General features: G+C 43.8%; 1 pseudogene; it reads left to right on the forward strand.

Moving 5' to 3' along the window:
* The first annotated feature begins 2,236 nt into the window (after positions 1-2,236).
* On the forward strand, positions 2,237-4,131 carry LOC141258549 (serine/arginine-rich splicing factor 9 pseudogene; annotated as a pseudogene).
* The last annotated feature ends 1,944 nt before the right edge of the window (positions 4,132-6,075 follow it).

Raw genomic sequence — 6,075 nt, forward strand, 5'->3', positions numbered from 1 at the left:
GCCACTAACAACTGGCATCTTTCCATCATGATTCAAACATACCTCGATCACACCCATCTTCCAAAAGCCCTCCCTTGACCCATCCTATGTTTAGCTATCGCCCCATCTCACTTCTCCCCTATGCTTCCAAACTACTGGATCAACACATCTATTTTGAACTGTCCTCCCACCCCTCCTCCCGCTCCTTCATTGACCACTTACAATGAGGCTTCCGACCTCACCATTCCACTGAAATTGCCCTGACTAAAGTCACCAATGACCTACTAACTGCCAAATCCAAGCAAGACTACTCTGTCCTCCTCCTAGACCTGTCATCTGCCTTCGACACAGTAGACCATACTCTTACTACAGACTCTCATCTCTTGGCATCACAGACTTGGCCCTGTCTTGGATCTTTTCATACCTAACCGACAGGACATTCAGTGTCTCCCACTTACACACCACCTCCTCATTTCACCCCCTATGTGTCGGTGTCCCCTAAGGTTCAGTTGTAGGACCCAGGCTCTTCTCCATCTACACCTTCAGCCTGGGACAGCTCATGGTCTCACGGCTTTCAGTATCACCTCTATGCTGATGACACACAGATCTACCTCTCTGGACCTGATATCACCTCCTTACTAACCAGAATCCCACAATGTATGTCCTGTATTTCATCTTTCTTCTCTGCTATCTTTGTAAAAATTAACATGTATGACACAGAATGCATCATATTTTCACCATCTCATTCACCCCCCCCAACTGACCTATTTATCAAAGTGAATGGCTACCCACTCTCCCTAGTCCCGCAAGGTTGACTCTGATCTGTCCTTCAAAAGTCAGATCCAAGCCCTTTCCACTTGCTGCTGACTCCAACTCCAAAGTATCTCGGGGATCCGCACATTCCTTAACCATGAAAGTAGAAAAATACCAGTGCACGCCCTTATCATCTCCCGCCTCAACTACTACAAGCTCCTGCTCTGTGGCCTCCCTCCTACCACTCTCGCACCCCTCCAATCTATGCTAAACTGTGCTGGCCGATTAATCCACCCGTCTCTTCTTGTCACGATCGCATACAAGATTTGTCCCGTGCATCTCCACTACTGTGTATTGCTGTACCCCAACACATCAGACTCTCGCCTACTGTGTAAACCCTGAAAAGGAAGCTGGAGACCCATTTCTTGTGACAAACATACAATCTGCGGTAAGCCTCGCTCCAGCATACCGCTGAATGACTAGCTGTACCCTGACCTACTGTATCCTCACCTATCCCTTGTACATTGTTTGTGCGCCCTTGCGGGCAGGGTCCTCTCTCCTCTTGTACCAGTCGGTGACCCCTTTTGACATGTAAAGTGCCACGGAATAAATCTTGCTGTAATAGTAATAATAATTATAGTACTAGTACTCTGGGTCAATTGATGGCACTTTCCAGGTGTCTACCCCTAATTTGATGTGTTTTGGCAGCTTTTGGGCCCATTTGAAGGTGTTGTGTATGCGTTTTTTTTGTCCCCCCATTGAATCCTATGGCGTTTGGTAACGTTAGATGAACATTTGACGAATAAATCAGCGAATATTGCAAATTCAGCGATTGTAATCCAAATCAAATATTGAAACAAATCGTTTGACATTCAACATTCCCACTGATCAGCCGATTTTATTGGCAGTGTTGGACTTATGTTAGTAGTCAGTATACTCAACAGTACAACTCCATTAATTGTGTAGTGGCCGTTGCTGGGCATTGCAGATCCTCTCTTCAAATGAATAGGAGAGACTCAGCAGTATCCCGCTGCGGCCACTACACAGTTGACAGGGCTGTGCTATTGAGCACCTTGACTTTTACCACAGGACTTAGAGATGCCAATCAGTGGGCGAGCAAGGTGTCGGATCCCCACTGATTCGATATTGATTACTTATCGTAAGGATTACTATTGTAAAGTAATGGAACAACACTTTAAATTAAAACCAAAATGTATAATTAAAAAATATAAAAAAAATCTTATTTTTGTTTGACATTTTAATGATTAACTTATAGTCCTCCCGTGGGAAGATTTTCTGAGCCTGTTATCCCTTTCACATATCTTATTTTTGCTCTCTGCTAAGTCTTAAAAAAGAAGAGCTCTGATTGATTTCCAAGAAGACCGCGTTCCAATAAAATTCTATACTTAAAAAAACACAGGAACAAGAAGTGTTGCCATTTTCTCAATAACAGCAAAGCTGTTCACATAGGATAAACTTGAACTTGTAATTAAACAGTACCAATATGGCACAGCATTCTAAATCTTTGCCACTGAAGATGAAAACATATAGAATCAGAGAAAAGAGCATTGAATTACATTTGGCTAAAATCCCAAATGTATTTCAGGACTTTTTAATGAGTAGTGATGGGCGGACCCCTGGATGTTCAGGTCCAGAGGGTTTGGCCAAACAACTGTTAAAATTTTGGTTCGGGTACCAGAACAGTACCCCAACCTGGACCCCATTCATATGAACATCTGCATGACAGTGCTGGAAACACGGGCTCTGAACGGCGGTAAGATCGTTACCGCCACTCAGAGCACTGTGGGCTAATGCTGTGAGATGTCAGCGTGAGCCCGCAGCTGTGACTGTGACTAAAAAGCTTACTTCTGGTCACAGGCATCGGCTCATGAGAGCACTTCTCCCATCTGCCTACGCCTGTTGTCACTGATAACAGAAAGAGCAGGCGCCGCTGATGGGAGTAGTCTTCAGCTGGTGCCTGTGCTCAAAGTAAAAAAAAGGTAAAATAAATAAATAAATATTGAAATAAAAAAAACACAGTTAAACTCACCTAACATCAAATCCCCAATGCCTTTGTCCCCTGTAAAAAATCAAAAATAAAAAAACACCATAATACTCACCTTAACGCCTAATCCCGATGCCCATGTCACCTGTAAAAGAGAAAAAATAATAAACTACTATATCTCACGACCCGCTGCTGTGGTCATGCTCGAGCAACTTCTGATGGCCCCAGAGATACGAGAGTGAGTAGCATACCGGAAGCCCAACACCCCAGAGCAAGCAGCCCGATTGGCTGAAGAGTTTACAGCCAATCAACCCCGCTGGTGACTCGATATGCCCACCGAACCCAGGAGACCCCTCAACCAAGGATTCAAGTGGCTATCAGCCATTCAAGCAGGACTACACTGCTACGCAGCATAAGCCCCACCAGGACAAAAGTTTACAAACAGGACCCATGATTTTCCCAACCCACAGCACTGTTATATATGCAGACGCCTTGGACACATCCCACGCCTGGAGCCCGTCAGCTAACCCAGCCGATCAACGTCTGCCAAAACGAGCCATCGGGGTCTGAGGGACGCTACCCTCGAGATACACCAGCAGCGGATGAAGTGATATACCCTGTCCACAATATATGGCAGATTGACCACCCTACACCAGATAACCTCCATCGCCACACCCAAACGGTCAAGCTCGGTGATATCCAGGCTCAGGGACCTCGGGACACTGAGTCCTCCATGACCCTGGTCAACCCAGATATTGTTCCCCAGAACACCATTTACCAGGCCGCCAAGTGGCCATCTCCCTGATTAGGAGAGCTCTGGGGATGGGCGAATTTAAGTGGGCGATTTACCGGCTGATGAATGGGAGAAGTAGGTGGATGAGTTGTTCAACTGGTACGGCCGGATTTGTACCATCAAGCTGAAGAATTGTGAGGGAAGCTGTGTAGCACCGTTCGCCTTCATCAGCTTTCAGGATCCGAAGGATGCAGAAGACGCCATGTTTGGATGCAATAGATACAAGTTCAGTTCTCGTCGGTTACGTGTGGAGTTTTCCAGGTCAAACCGGCAATCAGGGGGAGGATATGGAGGACCCTGCAGAAGGAATGGACCCCCGTCCCAGTGAACTGAATAAAGACTCTTCGTCTCACGGCTTCACTCATCAGGGAGTTGGCAGGATCTGAATGATCATATGAGAGAAGCTGGAGATGTCTGCTATGCTGATGTACACGAGGATAGAATGGGGATTATGGAGTTTATTCGCAAAGGATACATGGAATATGCTTTGAGGAGACTAGATGATACAACATTTTGTTCACATGAAGGTGAAACCTCTAACATTCATGTCTGTGCTGAAAGAATTGGCAATGGACTGTACTCGACAAGTGGAGAAGTATGATCAGAAGCCTATGCCATCAGGCAGCCCTGTTAACAGCAACCCACAATAGGATCCAGCAGTCTCTGGGTTTAATTAAGAAGGGGGAGGAATGTGACGACACAGAGTTTATTTTTAATTTTGCCAGACGTATTGTTCAGTATGTCTTCAATTGGTCATGTTAGTCTGTACGTTGACTCATGTTGTATGTTAATCTGTGGAATGCCTACTGATTAGGTATTGTATCAGCCCCTGATGTTTACTAGTCTATAGACCTTGGAGAACAAATATGCAGGTTAATTAAACAATCGATGTTTGTTAATTTGTTGCATGACTGAGGATTACATACAGCCCTTGCAGTTTACTAAAGGACAAATATGCAGGTTAATTGAACAATAGAACAATGAGGGATTACCTCCTCCCACCTTCCCCAAATCCTGTGGGAGAATGCCCTGAAGGATCGCTGGGAGTATAAAAGATACCTCTCTCCCCCTCCAGTGAGACTCTACAGGACACCAGCCAAGAAACCATGGCACAAGCTGGTGGAATACTGATCTGCTCCACTGCCCATCATTGAACTCATGAAGACTTTTTGATAACCCAGGTTGTAACAATCAGGTCACCGGCTACATATCTCAATGTACTCAGTCAGCTTCATAAGTGTGCCACCACTTACTCTCTGTGGATGCCCTCCAAAAGCAGGGTGCTACTAGTTGGGGTAGTTGGCCCTGGATGCCCCGAAGTCACAGATGTTTTAACCCCTTTACCCCCGAAGATGGTTTGCATGTTAATGACTGGGCCTATTTTTACAATTCTGACCACTGTCACTTTATGAGGTAATTACTCTGGAACGCTTTAACGGATCCCCATGATTCTGAGAATGTTTTTTCGTGATATATTGTACTTCATAATAGTGGTAAAATTTCTTCGATATGACTTGTGTTTATTTAAAAAACAGAAATTTTGCGAACATTTTGAAAATTTAGCAATTTTCAAACTTTGAATTTTCATGCTCTTAAATCAGAGAGATACATCACAAAATAGTTAATAAATTACATTTCCCGCATGTCTACTTTACATCAGCACAATTTTGGAACCAACATTTTTTTTTGTTAGGGAGTTATAAGGGTTAAAAGTTGACCAGTGATTTCTCATTTTTACAACAAAATTTACAAAACCATTTTTTTTAGGGACCACATCACATTTGAAGTGACTTTGAGGGGTCTACATAACAGAAAATACCCAAAAGTGACACCATTCTAAAAACTGCACCCCTCAAAGTACTCAAAACTACATTCAAGAAGTTTATTAACCCTTCAGGTGCTTCACAGGAATTTTTGGAATATGGAAGAAAAAATTAACATTTATTTTTTTTCACAAAAATGTTATTTTAGACCCCAATTTTTTTATTTTTGCAAGGGTATCAGGAAAAAGTGGACCCAAAATTTGTTCTGAAATTTCTCCTGAGCACGCTGATACCCCATATGTGGGGGAAAACTACTGTTTGGGCACACGGCAGGGTTCAAAAGGGAAGGAGCGCCATTTGACTTTTTGAATGTAAAATTTGCTTAAATAATTAGCGGACGCCATGTTGTGTTTGGGGAGCCCATGGTGTGCCTAAACAGTGGAAACCCCCTACAAGTGACCTCATTTTGGAAACTAGACCCCTCAGGGAACTTACTTAGATATGTGGTGAGCACCCTTAACCCCCGGGTGCTTCACAGAAGTTTATAACATTGAGCCGTAAAAGTTTTCACATTTTTTCACACAAAAGTGTTTTTCAGCCTCCAATTTTGCATTTTCATAAGGGTAACAGGAGAAATTGCACCATGAAATGTGTTGTGCAATTTCTCATGAGTAAGCCGATACCCAATATGTGGGGAAAAACCACTGTTTGGGCGCACCGCAGGGTTCGGAAGGGAAGGAGCGCTATTTGACTTTTTGTACGTAAAATTTGCTTGAATAATT

Source organism: Phyllobates terribilis, unplaced genomic scaffold (genome assembly GCF_046119375.1).
Source record: "Phyllobates terribilis strain yellow unplaced genomic scaffold, ASM4611937v1 Scaffold_3__8_contigs__length_932513732, whole genome shotgun sequence".
NCBI classification, from domain to species: Eukaryota; Metazoa; Chordata; class Amphibia; order Anura; family Dendrobatidae; genus Phyllobates; species Phyllobates terribilis.